Source organism: Hyla sarda, unplaced genomic scaffold, assembly GCF_029499605.1.
Source record: "Hyla sarda isolate aHylSar1 unplaced genomic scaffold, aHylSar1.hap1 scaffold_300, whole genome shotgun sequence".
In the NCBI taxonomy this organism is placed as follows: Eukaryota; Metazoa; Chordata; class Amphibia; order Anura; family Hylidae; genus Hyla; species Hyla sarda.
Window position 1 is genome coordinate 252,720 of NW_026609716.1, and position 24,801 is coordinate 277,520.

A 24,801-nucleotide genomic window follows, 5' to 3' on the forward strand; every position below is an offset into this window, starting at 1 on the left:
GCTGATGACCAATCCATTAGTGCAATGGATGGCTGGAAGCATTTGTCTTTGCCTTTGCAATACCACAGAAGCAATGCATGGTCAATGTACAGCAATGACACACCTGTGTGAACAGCCAGGAGACCCCCCCATGTTATGTTACATAGTTACATAGTTAGTACGGTCGAAAAAAGACATATGTCCATCAAGTTCAACCAGGGAATTAAGGGGTAGGGGTGTGGCGCGATATTGGGGAAGGGATGAGATTTTATATTTCTTCATAAGCATTAATCTTATTTTGTCAATTAGGAACATTCAGCACCCACCCGCTATCAAGGCAGCTGCCTATCATGTCATGCCCTACCTGCACAGGTGTGCTGGCTACTCAAATGATCCAATTAAGGAGGCCATTTAGTCAGCAGCAGCAGAAGTCCTGTGCCTGGACGCTCCAACAGCGGCCAGACACAAGCAGAAGCAGCAGAAGCAGCAGCAGCACCACCTTTTGTTTTTTGGCTGCAGCAGCAGCAGCAGCAGCAGCAAGGCCCACAGGGCTGGCTAGCTGGCTAGCCAGCAAGCAGGTAGCAATGAAAGTAGGAATCTTTCTTTTTAACCCTGTAAGGGGGTGGTGCACTGTACCCGAAGATACTGCCATATCGGGTCAATGCATAGGGCGACGGAAGCAAGCTTCGAAATCGGCCCCCGTTCTCAAAAATCCATTTAATATATGGTCCCCAGATAGGGGACGTATCAGATATTAAACTGATAAGAACAGATACTACACTTGATCTTAGCCAAAAGGCCGAGAAGCGATAACCGTGAAAGGGGCGGGCCCAACAAGGTCCCCTTCATGGGCACTATCACTGCTTGCTGTCAGGGAGGCTGCCAGACAATTTTCCATGCACACTCTGGGCTGGGGGGCAGTCAACCACCAGTACACACAGCAGAACCTAAACCCATACCATTATTGCTAAGCAGCAAGACAGGGGCCCATTGCACTCCCACGGGGCCTTTTTAAATGCAATCCATAACCCGGATTTGCCAGGAACCCTTCTTACTCCTCCTACTTGCATGTGACACTGGGCTTAGGATCTGCATAGGAAACACACACACAAGCACACACCTACCTTTGTTGCCTGCAGATGCCTCCTTGGCTGTCCCCAAACGGTATCAAACCAACACCCACGGGAAGCTGTAAGCATAGAGGACATGCCTGCACCCCATTGGACTTACCTGTGTGGGTTAAATCCGGGTTATTTGACAACCTATGGCGGTGATGGTTCTGCTCAGGCAGAGCAGTGCTGATGCTCCTCATAAAGCTGTCGCTGCTGTGAAGGTTCTAGGTGACATCACAATCCCTATGGTTACATACACGACAAAGCTGGGTTGTTGTTGTTTACACTCTGCAAGGCCTGTGGAAGTGAGTGACATCATAGCACTGTAGTTCTGAGGGTTCTAGATGGATGCAACAATCTCCTGTTGCTTCTATGAAGGCCATAATAGACGACATCACCAAACAGCTCCATAGTCACATACACAGCAAAGGAGAGATGTTGTTTACACCTAGTGATGTCAGTGGTATTGAGTGACATCACAGCACAGTGCTAAGGCTCCTGGGCCTGGACACAGCAGCGGCTGCAATATCTCAACGGAGAATACGTTTATATATATGTGTGTGTGTGCGCGTATATATATATATATATATATATATATATATTTCTCCGCCGAAATCACTTTTAAACCCATTTCCACCTTTTTTTCCCTTCTCTTCCTCTTACTTTTTTTTCACGTTTTTTTACGTTTTTCTCCTTTTCGCCTCTTTTCTGGGCGTATTATTCTTCTTTTTCTTCTTTTTTTTCGTCTAATGCATACCCCATCAGTGCAGCAATGCTTATTCAATACCGCCAGCAGATGGAGACACTGGGGGATAATTTTCTAAGGATTTATACTGATTTTTCCTGTCTGAATTTGTCGCACAGAAAGTTGCAGGCCAAATATGTGTGACATTTCTGCGACTTTAGCTTCTAGAGCATTTTTACAACATTATACATAGGTGCTGAATACATAAAAAGCGACTGTTCAGCGACAGACAAGTCGCATCGGCTGAAAGTAGGCCAGAATGTCAGTCCATGTTGGAGCAGGTTTAGATACAGTCTAAAGCATAGATCTCAAAGTCTGTGCACAGAATTTAGCAAGGGCCTCGCACCTTCTGATGCATCAGGTAGGTGCACTATAGCATAGCCTAACCCTCTGTACTTTGGTCTATATTGATGCGGGACATAGACAGCCAGCTGATGACCAATCCATTAGTGCAATGGATGGCTGGAAGCATTTGTCTTTGCCTTTGCAATACCACAGAAGCAATGCATGGTCAATGTACAGCAATGACACACCTGTGTGAACAGCCAGGAGACCCCCCCATGTTATGTTACATAGTTACATAGTTAGTACGGTCGAAAAAAGACATATGTCCATCAAGTTCAACCAGGGAATTAAGGGGTAGGGGTGTGGCGCGATATTGGGGAAGGGATGAGATTTTATATTTCTTCATAAGCATTAATCTTATTTTGTCAATTAGGAACATTCAGCACCCACCCGCTATCAAGGCAGCTGCCTATCATGTCATGCCCTACCTGCACAGGTGTGCTGGCTACTCAAATGATCCAATTAAGGAGGCCATTTAGTCAGCAGCAGCAGAAGTCCTGTGCCTGGACGCTCCAACAGCGGCCAGACACAAGCAGAAGCAGCAGAAGCAGCAGCAGCACCACCTTTTGTTTTTTGGCTGCAGCAGCAGCAGCAGCAGCAGCAAGGCCCACAGGGCTGGCTAGCTGGCTAGCCAGCAAGCAGGTAGCAATGAAAGTAGGAATCTTTCTTTTTAACCCTGTAAGGGGGTGGTGCACTGTACCCGAAGATACTGCCATATCGGGTCAATGCATAGGGCGACGGAAGCAAGCTTCGAAATCGGCCCCCGTTCTCAAAAATCCATTTAATATATGGTCCCCAGATAGGGGACGTATCAGATATTAAACTGATAAGAACAGATACTACACTTGATCTTAGCCAAAAGGCCGAGAAGCGATAACCGTGAAAGGGGCGGGCCCAACAAGGTCCCCTTCATGGGCACTATCACTGCTTGCTGTCAGGGAGGCTGCCAGACAATTTTCCATGCACACTCTGGGCTGGGGGGCAGTCAACCACCAGTACACACAGCAGAACCTAAACCCATACCATTATTGCTAAGCAGCAAGACAGGGGCCCATTGCACTCCCACGGGGCCTTTTTAAATGCAATCCATAACCCGGATTTGCCAGGAACCCTTCTTACTCCTCCTACTTGCATGTGACACTGGGCTTAGGATCTGCATAGGAAACACACACACAAGCACACACCTACCTTTGTTGCCTGCAGATGCCTCCTTGGCTGTCCCCAAACGGTATCAAACCAACACCCACGGGAAGCTGTAAGCATAGAGGACATGCCTGCACCCCATTGGACTTACCTGTGTGGGTTAAATCCGGGTTATTTGACAACCTATGGCGGTGATGGTTCTGCTCAGGCAGAGCAGTGCTGATGCTCCTCATAAAGCTGTCGCTGCTGTGAAGGTTCTAGGTGACATCACAATCCCTATGGTTACATACACGACAAAGCTGGGTTGTTGTTGTTTACACTCTGCAAGGCCTGTGGAAGTGAGTGACATCATAGCACTGTAGTTCTGAGGGTTCTAGATGGATGCAACAATCTCCTGTTGCTTCTATGAAGGCCATAATAGACGACATCACCAAACAGCTCCATAGTCACATACACAGCAAAGGAGAGATGTTGTTTACACCTAGTGATGTCAGTGGTATTGAGTGACATCACAGCACAGTGCTAAGGCTCCTGGGCCTGGACACAGCAGCGGCTGCAATATCTCAACGGAGAATACGTTTATATATATGTGTGTGTGTGCGCGTATATATATATATATATATATATATATATATATATATATATATATATATATCTCCGCCGAAATCACTTTTAAACCCATTTCCACCTTTTTTTCCCTTCTCTTCCTCTTACTTTTTTTTCACGTTTTTTTACGTTTTTCTCCTTTTCGCCTCTTTTCTGGGCGTATTATTCTTCTTTTTCTTCTTTTTTTTCGTCTAATGCATACCCCATCAGTGCAGCAATGCTTATTCAATACCGCCAGCAGATGGAGACACTGGGGGATAATTTTCTAAGGATTTATACTGATTTTTCCTGTCTGAATTTGTCGCACAGAAAGTTGCAGGCCAAATATGTGTGACATTTCTGCGACTTTAGCTTCTAGAGCATTTTTACAACATTATACATAGGTGCTGAATACATAAAAAGCGACTGTTCAGCGACAGACAAGTCGCATCGGCTGAAAGTAGGCCAGAATGTCAGTCCATGTTGGAGCAGGTTTAGATACAGTCTAAAGCATAGATCTCAAAGTCTGTGCACAGAATTTAGCAAGGGCCTCGCACCTTCTGATGCATCAGGTAGGTGCACTATAGCATAGCCTAACCCTCTGTACTTTGGTCTATATTGATGCGGGACATAGACAGCCAGCTGATGACCAATCCATTAGTGCAATGGATGGCTGGAAGCATTTGTCTTTGCCTTTGCAATACCACAGAAGCAATGCATGGTCAATGTACAGCAATGACACACCTGTGTGAACAGCCAGGAGACCCCCCCATGTTATGTTACATAGTTACATAGTTAGTACGGTCGAAAAAAGACATATGTCCATCAAGTTCAACCAGGGAATTAAGGGGTAGGGGTGTGGCGCGATATTGGGGAAGGGATGAGATTTTATATTTCTTCATAAGCATTAATCTTATTTTGTCAATTAGGAACATTCAGCACCCACCCGCTATCAAGGCAGCTGCCTATCATGTCATGCCCTACCTGCACAGGTGTGCTGGCTACTCAAATGATCCAATTAAGGAGGCCATTTAGTCAGCAGCAGCAGAAGTCCTGTGCCTGGACGCTCCAACAGCGGCCAGACACAAGCAGAAGCAGCAGAAGCAGCAGCAGCACCACCTTTTGTTTTTTGGCTGCAGCAGCAGCAGCAGCAAGGCCCACAGGGCTGGCTAGCTGGCTAGCCAGCAAGCAGGTAGCAATGAAAGTAGGAATCTTTCTTTTTAACCCTGTAAGGGGGTGGTGCACTGTACCCGAAGATACTGCCATATCGGGTCAATGCATAGGGCGACGGAAGCAAGCTTCGAAATCGGCCCCCGTTCTCAAAAATCCATTTAATATATGGTCCCCAGATAGGGGACGTATCAGATATTAAACTGATAAGAACAGATACTACACTTGATCTTAGCCAAAAGGCCGAGAAGCGATAACCGTGAAAGGGGCGGGCCCAACAAGGTCCCCTTCATGGGCACTATCACTGCTTGCTGTCAGGGAGGCTGCCAGACAATTTTCCATGCACACTCTGGGCTGGGGGGCAGTCAACCACCAGTACACACAGCAGAACCTAAACCCATACCATTATTGCTAAGCAGCAAGACAGGGGCCCATTGCACTCCCACGGGGCCTTTTTAAATGCAATCCATAACCCGGATTTGCCAGGAACCCTTCTTACTCCTCCTACTTGCATGTGACACTGGGCTTAGGATCTGCATAGGAAACACACACACAAGCACACACCTACCTTTGTTGCCTGCAGATGCCTCCTTGGCTGTCCCCAAACGGTATCAAACCAACACCCACGGGAAGCTGTAAGCATAGAGGACATGCCTGCACCCCATTGGACTTACCTGTGTGGGTTAAATCCGGGTTATTTGACAACCTATGGCGGTGATGGTTCTGCTCAGGCAGAGCAGTGCTGATGCTCCTCATAAAGCTGTCGCTGCTGTGAAGGTTCTAGGTGACATCACAATCCCTATGGTTACATACACGACAAAGCTGGGTTGTTGTTGTTTACACTCTGCAAGGCCTGTGGAAGTGAGTGACATCATAGCACTGTAGTTCTGAGGGTTCTAGATGGATGCAACAATCTCCTGTTGCTTCTATGAAGGCCATAATAGACGACATCACCAAACAGCTCCATAGTCACATACACAGCAAAGGAGAGATGTTGTTTACACCTAGTGATGTCAGTGGTATTGAGTGACATCACAGCACAGTGCTAAGGCTCCTGGGCCTGGACACAGCAGCGGCTGCAATATCTCAACGGAGAATACGTTTATATATATGTGTGTGTGTGCGCGTATATATATATATATATATATATATATATATATATATATTTCTCCGCCGAAATCACTTTTAAACCCATTTCCACCTTTTTTTCCCTTCTCTTCCTCTTACTTTTTTTTCACGTTTTTTTACGTTTTTCTCCTTTTCGCCTCTTTTCTGGGCGTATTATTCTTCTTTTTCTTCTTTTTTTTCGTCTAATGCATACCCCATCAGTGCAGCAATGCTTATTCAATACCGCCAGCAGATGGAGACACTGGGGGATAATTTTCTAAGGATTTATACTGATTTTTCCTGTCTGAATTTGTCGCACAGAAAGTTGCAGGCCAAATATGTGTGACATTTCTGCGACTTTAGCTTCTAGAGCATTTTTACAACATTATACATAGGTGCTGAATACATAAAAAGCGACTGTTCAGCGACAGACAAGTCGCATCGGCTGAAAGTAGGCCAGAATGTCAGTCCATGTTGGAGCAGGTTTAGATACAGTCTAAAGCATAGATCTCAAAGTCTGTGCACAGAATTTAGCAAGGGCCTCGCACCTTCTGATGCATCAGGTAGGTGCACTATAGCATAGCCTAACCCTCTGTACTTTGGTCTATATTGATGCGGGACATAGACAGCCAGCTGATGACCAATCCATTAGTGCAATGGATGGCTGGAAGCATTTGTCTTTGCCTTTGCAATACCACAGAAGCAATGCATGGTCAATGTACAGCAATGACACACCTGTGTGAACAGCCAGGAGACCCCCCCATGTTATGTTACATAGTTACATAGTTAGTACGGTCGAAAAAAGACATATGTCCATCAAGTTCAACCAGGGAATTAAGGGGTAGGGGTGTGGCGCGATATTGGGGAAGGGATGAGATTTTATATTTCTTCATAAGCATTAATCTTATTTTGTCAATTAGGAACATTCAGCACCCACCCGCTATCAAGGCAGCTGCCTATCATGTCATGCCCTACCTGCACAGGTGTGCTGGCTACTCAAATGATCCAATTAAGGAGGCCATTTAGTCAGCAGCAGCAGAAGTCCTGTGCCTGGACGCTCCAACAGCGGCCAGACACAAGCAGAAGCAGCAGAAGCAGCAGCAGCACCACCTTTTGTTTTTTGGCTGCAGCAGCAGCAGCAGCAGCAGCAAGGCCCACAGGGCTGGCTAGCTGGCTAGCCAGCAAGCAGGTAGCAATGAAAGTAGGAATCTTTCTTTTTAACCCTGTAAGGGGGTGGTGCACTGTACCCGAAGATACTGCCATATCGGGTCAATGCATAGGGCGACGGAAGCAAGCTTCGAAATCGGCCCCCGTTCTCAAAAATCCATTTAATATATGGTCCCCAGATAGGGGACGTGTCAGATATTAAACTGATAAGAACAGATACTACACTTGATTTTAGCCAAAAGGCCGAGAAGCGATAACCGTGAAAGGGGCGGGCCCAACAAGGTCCCCTTCATGGGCACTATCACTGCTTGCTGTCAGGGAGGCTGCCAGACAATTTTCCATGCACACTCTGGGCTGGGGGGCAGTCAACCACCAGTACACACAGCAGAACCTAAACCCATACCATTATTGCTAAGCAGCAAGACAGGGGCCCATTGCACTCCCACGGGGCCTTTTTAAATGCAATCCATAACCCGGATTTGCCAGGAACCCTTCTTACTCCTCCTACTTGCATGTGACACTGGGCTTAGGATCTGCATAGGAAACACACACACAAGCACACACCTACCTTTGTTGCCTGCAGATGCCTCCTTGGCTGTCCCCAAACGGTATCAAACCAACACCCACGGGAAGCTGTAAGCATAGAGGACATGCCTGCACCCCATTGGACTTACCTGTGTGGGTTAAATCCGGGTTATTTGACAACCTATGGCGGTGATGGTTCTGCTCAGGCAGAGCAGTGCTGATGCTCCTCATAAAGCTGTCGCTGCTGTGAAGGTTCTAGGTGACATCACAATCCCTATGGTTACATACACGACAAAGCTGGGTTGTTGTTGTTTACACTCTGCAAGGCCTGTGGAAGTGAGTGACATCATAGCACTGTAGTTCTGAGGGTTCTAGATGGATGCAACAATCTCCTGTTGCTTCTATGAAGGCCATAATAGACGACATCACCAAACAGCTCCATAGTCACATACACAGCAAAGGAGAGATGTTGTTTACACCTAGTGATGTCAGTGGTATTGAGTGACATCACAGCACAGTGCTAAGGCTCCTGGGCCTGGACACAGCAGCGGCTGCAATATCTCAACGGAGAATACGTTTATATATATGTGTGTGTGTGCGCGTATATATATATATATATATATATATATATATATATATATTCTCCGCCGAAATCACTTTTAAACCCATTTCCACCTTTTTTTCCCTTCTCTTCCTCTTACTTTTTTTTCACGTTTTTTTACGTTTTTCTCCTTTTCGCCTCTTTTCTGGGCGTATTATTCTTCTTTTTCTTCTTTTTTTTCGTCTAATGCATACCCCATCAGTGCAGCAATGCTTATTCAATACCGCCAGCAGATGGAGACACTGGGGGATAATTTTCTAAGGATTTATACTGATTTTTCCTGTCTGAATTTGTCGCACAGAAAGTTGCAGGCCAAATATGTGTGACATTTCTGCGACTTTAGCTTCTAGAGCATTTTTACAACATTATACATAGGTGCTGAATACATAAAAAGCGACTGTTCAGCGACAGACAAGTCGCATCGGCTGAAAGTAGGCCAGAATGTCAGTCCATGTTGGAGCAGGTTTAGATACAGTCTAAAGCATAGATCTCAAAGTCTGTGCACAGAATTTAGCAAGGGCCTCGCACCTTCTGATGCATCAGGTAGGTGCACTATAGCATAGCCTAACCCTCTGTACTTTGGTCTATATTGATGCGGGACATAGACAGCCAGCTGATGACCAATCCATTAGTGCAATGGATGGCTGGAAGCATTTGTCTTTGCCTTTGCAATACCACAGAAGCAATGCATGGTCAATGTACAGCAATGACACACCTGTGTGAACAGCCAGGAGACCCCCCCATGTTATGTTACATAGTTACATAGTTAGTACGGTCGAAAAAAGACATATGTCCATCAAGTTCAACCAGGGAATTAAGGGGTAGGGGTGTGGCGCGATATTGGGGAAGGGATGAGATTTTATATTTCTTCATAAGCATTAATCTTATTTTGTCAATTAGGAACATTCAGCACCCACCCGCTATCAAGGCAGCTGCCTATCATGTCATGCCCTACCTGCACAGGTGTGCTGGCTACTCAAATGATCCAATTAAGGAGGCCATTTAGTCAGCAGCAGCAGAAGTCCTGTGCCTGGACGCTCCAACAGCGGCCAGACACAAGCAGAAGCAGCAGAAGCAGCAGCAGCACCACCTTTTGTTTTTTGGCTGCAGCAGCAGCAGCAGCAGCAGCAAGGCCCACAGGGCTGGCTAGCTGGCTAGCCAGCAAGCAGGTAGCAATGAAAGTAGGAATCTTTCTTTTTAACCCTGTAAGGGGGTGGTGCACTGTACCCGAAATACTGCCATATCGGGTCAATGCATAGGGCGACGGAAGCAAGCTTCGAAATCGGCCCCCGTTCTCAAAAATCCATTTAATATATGGTCCCCAGATAGGGGACGTATCAGATATTAAACTGATAAGAACAGATACTACACTTGATCTTAGCAAAAAGGCCGAGAAGCGATAACCGTGAAAGGGGCGGGCCCAACAAGGTCCCCTTCATGGGCACTATCACTGCTTGCTGTCAGGGAGGCTGCCAGACAATTTTCCATGCACACTCTGGGCTGGGGGGCAGTCAACCACCAGTACACACAGCAGAACCTAAACCCATACCATTATTGCTAAGCAGCAAGACAGGGGCCCATTGCACTCCCACGGGGCCTTTTTAAATGCAATCCATAACCCGGATTTGCCAGGAACCCTTCTTACTCCTCCTACTTGCATGTGACACTGGGCTTAGGATCTGCATAGGAAACACACACACAAGCACACACCTACCTTTGTTGCCTGCAGATGCCTCCTTGGCTGTCCCCAAACGGTATCAAACCAACACCCACGGGAAGCTGTAAGCATAGAGGACATGCCTGCACCCCATTGGACTTACCTGTGTGGGTTAAATCCGGGTTATTTGACAACCTATGGCGGTGATGGTTCTGCTCAGGCAGAGCAGTGCTGATGCTCCTCATAAAGCTGTCGCTGCTGTGAAGGTTCTAGGTGACATCACAATCCCTATGGTTACATACACGACAAAGCTGGGTTGTTGTTGTTTACACTCTGCAAGGCCTGTGGAAGTGAGTGACATCATAGCACTGTAGTTCTGAGGGTTCTAGATGGATGCAACAATCTCCTGTTGCTTCTATGAAGGCCATAATAGACGACATCACCAAACAGCTCCATAGTCACATACACAGCAAAGGAGAGATGTTGTTTACACCTAGTGATGTCAGTGGTATTGAGTGACATCACAGCACAGTGCTAAGGCTCCTGGGCCTGGACACAGCAGCGGCTGCAATATCTCAACGGAGAATACGTTTATATATATGTGTGTGTGTGCGCGTATATATATATATATATATATATATATATATTTCTCCGCCGAAATCACTTTTAAACCCATTTCCACCTTTTTTTCCCTTCTCTTCCTCTTACTTTTTTTTCACGTTTTTTTACGTTTTTCTCCTTTTCGCCTCTTTTCTGGGCGTATTATTCTTCTTTTTCTTCTTTTTTTTCGTCTAATGCATACCCCATCAGTGCAGCAATGCTTATTCAATACCGCCAGCAGATGGAGACACTGGGGGATAATTTTCTAAGGATTTATACTGATTTTTCCTGTCTGAATTTGTCGCACAGAAAGTTGCAGGCCAAATATGTGTGACATTTCTGCGACTTTAGCTTCTAGAGCATTTTTACAACATTATACATAGGTGCTGAATACATAAAAAGCGACTGTTCAGCGACAGACAAGTCGCATCGGCTGAAAGTAGGCCAGAATGTCAGTCCATGTTGGAGCAGGTTTAGATACAGTCTAAAGCATAGATCTCAAAGTCTGTGCACAGAATTTAGCAAGGGCCTCGCACCTTCTGATGCATCAGGTAGGTGCACTATAGCATAGCCTAACCCTCTGTACTTTGGTCTATATTGATGCGGGACATAGACAGCCAGCTGATGACCAATCCATTAGTGCAATGGATGGCTGGAAGCATTTGTCTTTGCCTTTGCAATACCACAGAAGCAATGCATGGTCAATGTACAGCAATGACACACCTGTGTGAACAGCCAGGAGACCCCCCCATGTTATGTTACATAGTTACATAGTTAGTACGGTCGAAAAAAGACATATGTCCATCAAGTTCAACCAGGGAATTAAGGGGTAGGGGTGTGGCGCGATATTGGGGAAGGGATGAGATTTTATATTTCTTCATAAGCATTAATCTTATTTTGTCAATTAGGAACATTCAGCACCCACCCGCTATCAAGGCAGCTGCCTATCATGTCATGCCCTACCTGCACAGGTGTGCTGGCTACTCAAATGATCCAATTAAGGAGGCCATTTAGTCAGCAGCAGCAGAAGTCCTGTGCCTGGACGCTCCAACAGCGGCCAGACACAAGCAGAAGCAGCAGAAGCAGCAGCAGCACCACCTTTTGTTTTTTGGCTGCAGCAGCAGCAGCAGCAGCAGCAGCAAGGCCCACAGGGCTGGCTAGCTGGCTAGCCAGCAAGCAGGTAGCAATGAAAGTAGGAATCTTTCTTTTTAACCCTGTAAGGGGGTGGTGCACTGTACCCGAAGATACTGCCATATCGGGTCAATGCATAGGGCGACGGAAGCAAGCTTCGAAATCGGCCCCCGTTCTCAAAAATCCATTTAATATATGGTCCCCAGATAGGGGACGTATCAGATATTAAACTGATAAGAACAGATACTACACTTGATCTTAGCCAAAAGGCCGAGAAGCGATAACCGTGAAAGGGGCGGGCCCAACAAGGTCCCCTTCATGGGCACTATCACTGCTTGCTGTCAGGGAGGCTGCCAGACAATTTTCCATGCACACTCTGGGCTGGGGGGCAGTCAACCACCAGTACACACAGCAGAACCTAAACCCATACCATTATTGCTAAGCAGCAAGACAGGGGCCCATTGCACTCCCACGGGGCCTTTTTAAATGCAATCCATAACCCGGATTTGCCAGGAACCCTTCTTACTCCTCCTACTTGCATGTGACACTGGGCTTAGGATCTGCATAGGAAACACACACACAAGCACACACCTACCTTTGTTGCCTGCAGATGCCTCCTTGGCTGTCCCCAAACGGTATCAAACCAACACCCACGGGAAGCTGTAAGCATAGAGGACATGCCTGCACCCCATTGGACTTACCTGTGTGGGTTAAATCCGGGTTATTTGACAACCTATGGCGGTGATGGTTCTGCTCAGGCAGAGCAGTGCTGATGCTCCTCATAAAGCTGTCGCTGCTGTGAAGGTTCTAGGTGACATCACAATCCCTATGGTTACATACACGACAAAGCTGGGTTGTTGTTGTTTACACTCTGCAAGGCCTGTGGAAGTGAGTGACATCATAGCACTGTAGTTCTGAGGGTTCTAGATGGATGCAACAATCTCCTGTTGCTTCTATGAAGGCCATAATAGACGACATCACCAAACAGCTCCATAGTCACATACACAGCAAAGGAGAGATGTTGTTTACACCTAGTGATGTCAGTGGTATTGAGTGACATCACAGCACAGTGCTAAGGCTCCTGGGCCTGGACACAGCAGCGGCTGCAATATCTCAACGGAGAATACGTTTATATATATGTGTGTGTGTGCGCGTATATATATATATATATATATATATATATATATATATATATATATATATCTCCGCCGAAATCACTTTTAAACCCATTTCCACCTTTTTTTCCCTTCTCTTCCTCTTACTTTTTTTTCACGTTTTTTTACGTTTTTCTCCTTTTCGCCTCTTTTCTGGGCGTATTATTCTTCTTTTTCTTCTTTTTTTTCGTCTAATGCATACCCCATCAGTGCAGCAATGCTTATTCAATACCGCCAGCAGATGGAGACACTGGGGGATAATTTTCTAAGGATTTATACTGATTTTTCCTGTCTGAATTTGTCGCACAGAAAGTTGCAGGCCAAATATGTGTGACATTTCTGCGACTTTAGCTTCTAGAGCATTTTTACAACATTATACATAGGTGCTGAATACATAAAAAGCGACTGTTCAGCGACAGACAAGTCGCATCGGCTGAAAGTAGGCCAGAATGTCAGTCCATGTTGGAGCAGGTTTAGATACAGTCTAAAGCATAGATCTCAAAGTCTGTGCACAGAATTTAGCAAGGGCCTCGCACCTTCTGATGCATCAGGTAGGTGCACTATAGCATAGCCTAACCCTCTGTACTTTGGTCTATATTGATGCGGGACATAGACAGCCAGCTGATGACCAATCCATTAGTGCAATGGATGGCTGGAAGCATTTGTCTTTGCCTTTGCAATACCACAGAAGCAATGCATGGTCAATGTACAGCAATGACACACCTGTGTGAACAGCCAGGAGACCCCCCCATGTTATGTTACATAGTTACATAGTTAGTACGGTCGAAAAAAGACATATGTCCATCAAGTTCAACCAGGGAATTAAGGGGTAGGGGTGTGGCGCGATATTGGGGAAGGGATGAGATTTTATATTTCTTCATAAGCATTAATCTTATTTTGTCAATTAGGAACATTCAGCACCCACCCGCTATCAAGGCAGCTGCCTATCATGTCATGCCCTACCTGCACAGGTGTGCTGGCTACTCAAATGATCCAATTAAGGAGGCCATTTAGTCAGCAGCAGCAGAAGTCCTGTGCCTGGACGCTCCAACAGCGGCCAGACACAAGCAGAAGCAGCAGAAGCAGCAGCAGCACCACCTTTTGTTTTTTGGCTGCAGCAGCAGCAGCAGCAGCAGCAGCAAGGCCCACAGGGCTGGCTAGCTGGCTAGCCAGCAAGCAGGTAGCAATGAAAGTAGGAATCTTTCTTTTTAACCCTGTAAGGGGGTGGTGCACTGTACCCGAAGATACTGCCATATCGGGTCAATGCATAGGGCGACGGAAGCAAGCTTCGAAATCGGCCCCCGTTCTCAAAAATCCATTTAATATATGGTCCCCAGATAGGGGACGTATCAGATATTAAACTGATAAGAACAGATTTTTTTTTTTTAACTTGGCTACCCCTGAGGGGTATCTTTTTATTTAGAATTCATAAAATTTTATAAAGTGCATTATGATTTTTAAATATAATTTTTTTTTTCAATAAAAACGAATTTTGATAATAAAATCACATATAACAATAAAAGTTCACATAAATACAATCATAATACACTTAAAATGGGCACTTGGTGGCTTTACAAAAGGGCGTTCCATTCATTAAAATACCATTTTCTAGCTAATAAAGGATAATATTTCTTGTCTAATAAAAAGTACTGGTACATATCACTAAAACAAAGAGCTAAAACATCATTCACAGATAAAATCTCATGTTTAAAAAGTAAAATGTTTCTGGCATTCCATAGAGCTGCTTTAACACAGTTTATGATCTTCCATGCCATTGTCTCTTGAGTCCATATTGGGCATTCCAGACATCCATAAAAAACAGCTGCAGAGTTTAAGTCCTTTATTTCTGTTATCTTCTTCACCAGAGGGAGTATTTTAGTCCATATCCTTTTTGCATAAAAACAAGTCCAGAAAAGGTGGTACACGGTCTCGGGTTCCTGGCAGCCCTCCCTCGGGCATACTGCAGTGTTGGCCATCCTTCTTCGGTGCTGGAATGCCCGGCATGGAAGACACTCGTGTATGCAGCTCCAGGCCAGATCTTTCTGTGAATTAAAAAGATAAATCATATTTGCCATCTTCCATATTTTCCTGCATTTCTCTTCATTAAAATTATTCACAGGGGCAATAAAACCACTTTCTTTAATATATGTTAGCAATTTTTTGCTATTAGTTATTTCATTAATACTTTTTCCGTTAAAGTTGTACAGGTTGAAAATTTTCTCTAAAATCTTGTATTGTTGGGGAAGATTAAAAGCATAAGGACAGCTTAAAACAGTTTTAAACCACCCATTCCTCCTCATAAAAAAACCTGTATTAAAACGGATAAAATATGACCAGTAACTATCCTTAAAAAGTGTGCTAACACACATGCTAAAAAACTTGGTAAAAAGGAACGCCCTGATGTCGGGGAAGTCCTTTCCACCCATACCTTTTGGCATCATGACGATCTCTCTTCTCAATTTTTCACTCTTGGAGCTCCATAAAAAGGTAAAACATGCTTTAATAATTTTATTTAAAATCATTTCGGGGGGTGGAAAGACCATGCTAAGATACAATAAAATGGGTAAAATCACCATCTTTGTAACTAAAACCTTCCCCTCCATCGTTAGCTTTCTCATGTTCCACATACAAATTTTTGTGTTTATTTTTTGAGCCACCAAGTCCCAGCTATTAAAACCATTGTTTGACTCACTGAAGGAGACCCCTAAAATCTGCACAGACTCAGACACAGGAATGGGTAAATCCCTTAAAAACAGTCCTCCTATATTTAAAACACTGCTTTTATTAAAATTTACCTTAAAACCGGAGGCACAACAAAAAAATTCAACTTGCTTTAGGGCTTTTTGAAGCGATGGGGTGTCCCTTCCGAGCACTGCCACATCGTCCATGTACCCCACTACTTTAGCCTCTAGTCCCCCTCCTCCCGGCAGGGGGACCCCTCTTATTTGCTTATCTCTCCTCAAGGTGCATAGTAGAGGCTCAAGCGCACATATGAAAAGTAGTGGGGACAAAGGACACCCCTGCTTCACTCCGGAATTTAAAATCACATCCTGTGTCTTAAAACCGTTAACTAAAATCTTGCTTGTGCAGTTTTTATAAAAGGCCTTAAGAGACAATAAAAAGCCTTCAGGTATACCCATTTTCTCTAAAACCTTGAAAAGATAAAAATGTGACACTCTGTCAAAAGCCTTCTCGAAGTCTAAGGATAAAATGGCTAGTTTTCCGTTTCTAGACTTTGTGTCACTAATCACATCTTTTAAAAGGTTAAGATTTTCCCATATGCTCCTCCCAGGCACCCCACAGACCTGATTTGAATGGATTATTTTCTCTATTACACTTTTTAATCTATTTGCGCACAGTTTTGCCATCACTTTGTAGTCACAGTTGAGGAGGGTGATTGGTCTCCAGTTCTTTAGATCTGACCGGTCTCCCTTTTTGAACAGCAGGGAGACATCACCCTTCCTCCATGAACCTGGGAGGGCTTTTGTTTTAAATACTTCTGTAAAAAGGGAAAAAAGGTCATCTTTTAAAACACCATAAAAAATGACATAAAACTCAATGGGTATACCGTCAGGACCAGGCACCTTACCGGATTTAAAACTCCTGATCGTCTCTAAAACCTCCTGTTCCGAGATCTCCCTCTGTAAAAGAGACTGGGACACAGGGTCTAAAACATTGGTAATCTCCTTCAATGAGTCATTCATAAAATCAATATCAATATTTTTTGTATTAAAAAGATCCGCATAAAATGAATGTACCCTTTTTAAAATACCCTGTACATCTTTTTCTCCTTGTATATTATCAATTAAAACCTTTTTATCCGTTACTTTCTTAAAAAAGTACCTGGAGCAGGTCTCGTTCTCTTCAAGGTGCTTTATTTTGGATCTGAAAATTATCTCTTTTCCCTTCTGCTCCAGGCACTGTTTTATTTCTTTTTTTAAGTCAGTAATTTCTCTATAAACCTCTATACCATTGTCTCTGAATTTGTACAGGGTTTGCAGACGGGTATTTAGAAGGGAGTAAAACTCACGCTTCTCTTTAGCTCTAGAGATCCCTACTCTAATAAAAAACTCTTTTATTTTTATTTTCATTTTCTCCCACCATATACTGATGGGAGTGTTAGGATCTCTTACCCGTCTGCAGTCCTTGTAGAAGTTGATAAAATCGGATAAAACCTGCGGATCTTCTAAAAGGGATACATTCATCTTCCAGGCATTCCTCCCAGTCTTTTTTCTAAAATCACTCTTCACCTTAAAAGATAAAAGTTTGTGATCAGAAAAAACATTGGTTAAAACATCACACTTAAAAGGCAGTACTTGATAAGAACAGAAGATAAAATCGATCCTGGAGCTGCAGTTTGCGTTGCTCCAGGTCACACCGTCTCTTTCTGGTAAAATACTATTGCATTTCTTAAAAACATCAGTAAGTCTAAAATCAATAATCATATTTTTTAACATAGAAGATGTTTTATCATAGTTTCTACTTACTGAATTGGTAAAACGGTGCTCCCCCCTTAAAATACAATTAAAATCACCTGCTAAAATAAGAGGTTCAGAATCATTGATAAAAAGGGGTAAAATCTCTAACATCCGTGCTCTATCATTTTTATTGGGTGAACCATAAAAATTTAAAAACTGCCATTTAATACCATCAATAAAAGCTTTAACCAATAAAATTCTGCCTGGTAAAATCTCATGAATAAAATCAATAAAAGCATTTCCTTTAAAAAGTATGGCGACCCCTGCTGATCTGGATTCGTTAGATCCAGACCAGACTGATGGACCGTGTACCCAATCTTTTTTATACTTTTCATAATTTAAACTATGCGGGATGCCGCACTCCTGCAGGAAAACCACAGAAGCAGCAAAAATAGACAAGTAGTTAAAAAGGGCAACCCGTTTCGCTCGTGAACTTATACTTCTTACATTCATAGACAATCCGGACAACTCAGCCATTGGAGATGTAAAAAAAAGGGAGGCTCAGATAACAAACTAAAAACCAGATTGCGCACTGGAGCTCTCGTTACCCCCCACCTCTGACTCTACCGTACACATAGAGGAAGCCGGAGAGGAACCACCATCGCTCGAGCAGCCCCCCTCTTCCAAGACCACAGGTGTATAGACGGAGTACATTGGTAAGAACAGCTTCTGGGCTCCATTCTCTTTTTCGGCGTCCACCTCTTGCCCCTCCATAGGGGTCGGGTGCGTACTTAGGTCCGTTTCCGGGACCTCGGAGATGGTCACCCCTGAAACCTCCTCCTGGCTGGGAGGAGGAGGGGTATCCACCGCTGGGACCCGTGGAGGAGCTTCACTTGGAGCCCCCGTCACGACAGGAACTTCCATCTGCTCCTCCTGGACCACCTCCGAGTCCGGACGCCCTTTGGAGCCCCTTCGTCTTTTCACCTTTGCTACTCCGTCCGGGTTTTCACACTCAGGGGGACCCCGAGCAGGAGGACCTTCCGGGGTGGAATCGGGCACCTCTCGCTCTTCCACCTTCTCTGAGGTATCTGCCCGATCCCCTCTCGCATTTCTCTTCCCCGGCCTCCTCTCATTTGGGGTCCCCCTTTCCACCTGTGCCTCTTTCTCCTGGGGTTCTTTTGGGGGGGCCGTGGTCTCCATCTCACAGCTTACCTCTTCTTGTGGGGGGTGCTCCTCCTCTCTGGCTTTTCCCCAGGCTGGTCTCCGGACGTCTCTCTTGGGTTGCCCTTGCTGTTCTGTGGTTTTTTTTGGTCTGTGGGGACAGAAAGCATACACGTGACCAAAGTGACGGCAAAAATTACATCTCAAACCCTTATCACATTTTTCTGTTTCATGTTGCATGCTTCCACATTTCTTACAGGAACTTTCACAATTTTCCTTTATGTGCCCATAACGTTGGCACCTTCTGCAGAAATTTGGCATTCCCGCAAAAAAGAGGTCGCCACACACATTGTTTAATTTAAAACGAGCAGGCGGTAATAGTATCCCCCCTGGGAGGGTGGGGTCTTTGTTGCACGTGACTTGATATCGCCATTTTGAGGTCCAGACACCACAGTCGTTCATGATTTTTCCTCTGAACTCCACCTTTTTAAAGTAGGCTGCCAGGAACCCATCGATCTCTCTCTGATTTACAAAAGGGGAGTACATCTTCACGACAATCAACTTGGTTTCATCTAGGACGTGCTCGACAATTTGGATACCCTTAAGCCTCGGATCATCTTGCTTTGGAATTTTCATTACTGCATCTAAGAATACGCCTTCCCCCATGAAAGTGCAGTCGTAGATCCTCCGCTTAGGGTAATCCTGGATGGCCAAAATCTCTCGCTTACGAACATTAAGAATCTTGTCGAGCACGTCCTCTATCACGAACCTCATGCCACGTGCATCCGCCGCATCACCTGTGAGAATGACCCGCACAGTGTGTTTAATCCGGGCATAAGCCGGTACCGAACCAGGATCTAGATCTTCATCCATGGTTCATTCGTGTTTTGGTCTGGTTCTCTCCGCTCCAACCAACCAGCCAATTCGCTCAAACCTCTCTCCACCCGAAGGCTTTGAGAGGCGATCGCAACCCGTTACCCTGGGACTAAGCCCTCTCCCCAATAGCAACAAGTGGGTGAAGCCCAGGCAATAAACCTGGGCGATCCCACAAGGCCGAGGAGAGGGGTACCCGAGTACCTTCTGACCAGATCTCCTGTATTACTACACTTGATCTTAGCCAAAAGGCCGAGAAGCGATAACCGTGAAAGGGGCGGGCCCAACAAGGTCCCCTTCATGGGCACTATCACTGCTTGCTGTCAGGGAGGCTGCCAGACAATTTTCCATGCACACTCTGGGCTGGGGGGCAGTCAACCACCAGTACACACAGCAGAACCTAAACCCATACCATTATTGCTAAGCAGCAAGACAGGGGCCCATTGCACTCCCACGGGGCCTTTTTAAATGCAATCCATAACCCGGATTTGCCAGGAACCCTTCTTACTCCTCCTACTTGCATGTGACACTGGGCTTAGGATCTGCATAGGAAACACACACACAAGCACACACCTACCTTTGTTGCCTGCAGATGCCTCCTTGGCTGTCCCCAAACGGTATCAAACCAACACCCACGGGAAGCTGTAAGCATAGAGGACATGCCTGCACCCCATTGGACTTACCTGTGTGGGTTAAATCCGGGTTATTTGACAACCTATGGCGGTGATGGTTCTGCTCAGGCAGAGCAGTGCTGATGCTCCTCATAAAGCTGTCGCTGCTGTGAAGGTTCTAGGTGACATCACAATCCCTATGGTTACATACACAACAAAGCTGGGTTGTTGTTGTTTACACTCTGCAAGGCCTGTGGAAGTGAGTGACATCATAGCACTGTAGTTCTGAGGGTTCTAGATGGATGCAACAATCTCCTGTTGCTTCTATGAAGGCCATAATAGACGACATCACCAAACAGCTCCATAGTCACATACACAGCAAAGGAGAGATGTTGTTTACACCTAGTGATGTCAGTGGTATTGAGTGACATCACAGCACAGTGCTAAGGCTCCTGGGCCTGGACACAGCAGCGGCTGCAATATCTCAACGGAGAATACGTTTATATATATGTGTGTGTGTGCGCGTATATATATATATATATATATATATATATATATATATATATATATATATATTTCTCCGCCGAAATCACTTTTAAACCCATTTCCACCTTTTTTTCCCTTCTCTTCCTCTTACTTTTTTTTCACGTTTTTTTACGTTTTTCTCCTTTTCGCCTCTTTTCTGGGCGTATTATTCTTCTTTTTCTTCTTTTTTTTCGTCTAATGCATACCCCATCAGTGCAGCAATGCTTATTCAATACCGCCAGCAGATGGAGACACTGGGGGATAATTTTCTAAGGATTTATACTGATTTTTCCTGTCTGAATTTGTCGCACAGAAAGTTGCAGGCCAAATATGTGTGACATTTCTGCGACTTTAGCTTCTAGAGCATTTTTACAACATTATACATAGGTGCTGAATACATAAAAAGCGACTGTTCAGCGACAGACAAGTCGCATCGGCTGAAAGTAGGCCAGAATGTCAGTCCATGTTGGAGCAGGTTTAGATACAGTCTAAAGCATAGATCTCAAAGTCTGTGCACAGAATTTAGCAAGGGCCTCGCACCTTCTGATGCATCAGGTAGGTGCACTATAGCATAGCCTAACCCTCTGTACTTTGGTCTATATTGATGCGGGACATAGACAGCCAGCTGATGACCAATCCATTAGTGCAATGGATGGCTGGAAGCATTTGTCTTTGCCTTTGCAATACCACAGAAGCAATGCATGGTCAATGTACAGCAATGACACACCTGTGTGAACAGCCAGGAGACCCCCCCATGTTATGTTACATAGTTACATAGTTAGTACGGTCGAAAAAAGACATATGTCCATCAAGTTCAACCAGGGAATTAAGGGGTAGGGGTGTGGCGCGATATTGGGGAAGGGATGAGATTTTATATTTCTTCATAAGCATTAATCTTATTTTGTCAATTAGGAACATTCAGCACCCACCCGCTATCAAGGCAGCTGCCTATCATGTCATGCCCTACCTGCACAGGTGTGCTGGCTACTCAAATGATCCAATTAAGGAGGCCATTTAGTCAGCAGCAGCAGAAGTCCTGTGCCTGGACGCTCCAACAGCGGCCAGACACAAGCAGAAGCAGCAGAAGCAGCAGCAGCACCACCTTTTGTTTTTTGGCTGCAGCAGCAGCAGCAGCAGCAAGGCCCACAGGGCTGGCTAGCTGGCTAGCCAGCAAGCAGGTAGCAATGAAAGTAGGAATCTTTCTTTTTAACCCTGTAAGGGGGTGGTGCACTGTACCCGAAGATACTGCCATATCGGGTCAATGCATAGGGCGACGGAAGCAAGCTTCGAAATCGGCCCCCGTTCTCAAAAATCCATTTAATATATGGTCCCCAGATAGGGGACGTATCAGATATTAAACTGATAAGAACAGATACTACACTTGATCTTAGCCAAAAGGCCGAGAAGCGATAACCGTGAAAGGGGCGGGCCCAACAAGGTCCCCTTCATGGGCACTATCACTGCTTGCTGTCAGGGAGGCTGCCAGACAATTTTCCATGCACACTCTGGGCTGGGGGGCAGTCAACCACCAGTACACACAGCAGAACCTAAACCCATACCATTATTGCTAAGCAGCAAGACAGGGGCCCATTGCACTCCCACGGGGCCTTTTTAAATGCAATCCATAACCCGGATTTGCCAGGAACCCTTCTTACTCCTCCTACTTGCATGTGACACTGGGCTTAGGATCTGCATAGGAAACACACACACAAGCACACACCTACCTTTGTTGCCTGCAGATGCCTCCTTGGCTGTCCCCAAACGGTATCAAACCAACACCCACGGGAAGCTGTAAGCATAGAGGACATGCCTGCACCCCATTGGACTTACCTGTGTGGGTTAAATCCGGGTTATTTGACAACCTATGGCGGTGATGGTTCTGCTCAGGCAGAGCAGTGCTGATGCTCCTCATAAAGCTGTCGCTGCTGTGAAGGTTCTAGGTGACATCACAATCCCTATGGTTACATACACGACAAAGCTGGGTTGTTGTTGTTTACACTCTGCAAGGCCTGTGGAAGTGAGTGACATCATAGCACTGTAGTTCTGAGGGTTCTAGATGGATGCAACAATCTCCTGTTGCTTCTATGAAGGCCATAATAGACGACATCACCAAACAGCTCCATAGTCACATACACAGCAAAGGAGAGATGTTGTTTACACCTAGTGATGTCAGTGGTATTGAGTGACATCACAGCACAGTGCTAAGGCTCCTGGGCCTGGACACAGCAGCGGCTGCAATATCTCAACGGAGAATACGTTTATATATATGTGTGTGTGTGCGCGTATATATATATATATATATATATATATATATATATATATATATATATTTCTCCGCCGAAATCACTTTTAAACCCATTTCCACCTTTTTTTCCCTTCTCTTCCTCTTACTTTTTTTTCACGTTTTTTTACGTTTTTCTCCTTTTCGCCTCTTTTCTGGGCGTATTATTCTTCTTTTTCTTCTTTTTTTTCGTCTAATGCATACCCCATCAGTGCAGCAATGCTTATTCAATACCGCCAGCAGATGGAGACACTGGGGGATAATTTTCTAAGGATTTATACTGATTTTTCCTGTCTGAATTTGTCGCACAGAAAGTTGCAGGCCAAATATGTGTGACATTTCTGCGACTTTAGCTTCTAGAGCATTTTTACAACATTATACATAGGTGCTGAATACATAAAAAGCGACTGTTCAGCGACAGACAAGTCGCATCGGCTGAAAGTAGGCCAGAATGTCAGTCCATGTTGGAGCAGGTTTAGATACAGTCTAAAGCATAGATCTCAAAGTCTGTGCACAGAATTTAGCAAGGGCCTCGCACCTTCTGATGCATCAGGTAGGTGCACTATAGCATAGCCTAACCCTCTGTACTTTGGTCTATATTGATGCGGGACATAGACAGCCAGCTGATGACCAATCCATTAGTGCAATGGATGGCTGGAAGCATTTGTCTTTGCCTTTGCAATACCACAGAAGCAATGCATGGTCAATGTACAGCAATGACACACCTGTGTGAACAGCCAGGAGACCCCCCCATGTTATGTTACATAGTTACATAGTTAGTACGGTCGAAAAAAGACATATGTCCATCAAGTTCAACCAGGGAATTAAGGGGTAGGGGTGTGGCGCGATATTGGGGAAGGGATGAGATTTTATATTTCTTCATAAGCATTAATCTTATTTTGTCAATTAGGAACATTCAGCACCCACCCGCTATCAAGGCAGCTGCCTATCATGTCATGCCCTACCTGCACAGGTGTGCTGGCTACTCAAATGATCCAATTAAGGAGGCCATTTAGTCAGCAGCAGCAGAAGTCCTGTGCCTGGACGCTCCAACAGCGGCCAGACACAAGCAGAAGCAGCAGAAGCAGCAGCAGCACCACCTTTTGTTTTTTGGCTGCAGCAGCAAGGCCCACAGGGCTGGCTAGCTGGCTAGCCAGCAAGCAGGTAGCAATGAAAGTAGGAATCTTTCTTTTTAACCCTGTAAGGGGGTGGTGCACTGTACCCGAAGATACTGCCATATCGGGTCAATGCATAGGGCGACGGAAGCAAGCTTCGAAATCGGCCCCCGTTCTCAAAAATCCATTTAATATATGGTCCCCAGATAGGGGACGTATCAGATATTAAACTGATAAGAACAGATACTACACTTGATCTTAGCCAAAAGGCCGAGAAGCGATAACCATGAAAGGGGCGGGCCCAACAAGGTCCCCTTCATGGGCACTATCACTGCTTGCTGTCAGGGAGGCTGCCAGACAATTTTCCATGCACACTCTGGGCTGGGGGGCAGTCAACCACCAGTACACACAGCAGAACCTAAACCCATACCATTATTGCTAAGCAGCAAGACAGGGGCCCATTGCACTCCCACGGGGCCTTTTTAAATGCAATCCATAACCCGGATTTGCCAGGAACCCTTCTTACTCCTCCTACTTGCATGTGACACTGGGCTTAGGATCTGCATAGGAAACACACACACAAGCACACACCTACCTTTGTTGCCTGCAGATGCCTCCTTGGCTGTCCCCAAACGGTATCAAACCAACACCCACGGGAAGCTGTAAGCATAGAGGACATGCCTGCACCCCATTGGACTTACCTGTGTGGGTTAAATCCGGGTTATTTGACAACCTATGGCGGTGATGGTTCTGCTCAGGCAGAGCAGTGCTGATGCTCCTCATAAAGCTGTCGCTG

General features: G+C 45.3%; 9 non-coding genes and 1 pseudogene across 9 annotated transcripts; all 10 read right to left on the minus strand.

Annotated features, from left to right (window-relative positions):
• Positions 1-599: 599 nt before the first annotated feature.
• Positions 600-790, minus strand: LOC130327511 (U2 spliceosomal RNA). The gene has a single exon (XR_008871881.1). It is a non-coding gene; the product is annotated as a U2 spliceosomal RNA (small nuclear RNA).
• Positions 791-2,865: 2,075 nt separating this feature from the next.
• LOC130327512 (U2 spliceosomal RNA) lies at positions 2,866-3,056 on the minus strand. The gene has a single exon (XR_008871882.1). It is a non-coding gene; the product is annotated as a U2 spliceosomal RNA (small nuclear RNA).
• A 2,087-nt stretch (positions 3,057-5,143) lies between these two features.
• On the minus strand, positions 5,144-5,334 carry LOC130327513 (U2 spliceosomal RNA). The gene has a single exon (XR_008871883.1). It is a non-coding gene; the product is annotated as a U2 spliceosomal RNA (small nuclear RNA).
• A 2,083-nt stretch (positions 5,335-7,417) lies between these two features.
• Positions 7,418-7,608, minus strand: LOC130327563 (U2 spliceosomal RNA). The gene has a single exon (XR_008871928.1). It is a non-coding gene; the product is annotated as a U2 spliceosomal RNA (small nuclear RNA).
• A 2,082-nt stretch (positions 7,609-9,690) lies between these two features.
• On the minus strand, positions 9,691-9,880 carry LOC130327561 (U2 spliceosomal RNA). The gene has a single exon (XR_008871926.1). It is a non-coding gene; the product is annotated as a U2 spliceosomal RNA (small nuclear RNA).
• A 2,078-nt stretch (positions 9,881-11,958) lies between these two features.
• Positions 11,959-12,149, minus strand: LOC130327515 (U2 spliceosomal RNA). The gene has a single exon (XR_008871884.1). It is a non-coding gene; the product is annotated as a U2 spliceosomal RNA (small nuclear RNA).
• A 2,094-nt stretch (positions 12,150-14,243) lies between these two features.
• Positions 14,244-14,432, minus strand: LOC130327573 (U2 spliceosomal RNA). The gene has a single exon (XR_008871935.1). It is a non-coding gene; the product is annotated as a U2 spliceosomal RNA (small nuclear RNA).
• A 5,172-nt stretch (positions 14,433-19,604) lies between these two features.
• Positions 19,605-19,737, minus strand: LOC130327586 (U2 spliceosomal RNA; annotated as a pseudogene).
• A 2,092-nt stretch (positions 19,738-21,829) lies between these two features.
• Positions 21,830-22,020, minus strand: LOC130327516 (U2 spliceosomal RNA). Its single transcript, XR_008871885.1, has one exon. It is a non-coding gene; the product is annotated as a U2 spliceosomal RNA (small nuclear RNA).
• Positions 22,021-24,096: 2,076 nt separating this feature from the next.
• Positions 24,097-24,287, minus strand: LOC130327517 (U2 spliceosomal RNA). Its single transcript, XR_008871886.1, has one exon. It is a non-coding gene; the product is annotated as a U2 spliceosomal RNA (small nuclear RNA).
• Positions 24,288-24,801: the final 514 nt, after the last annotated feature.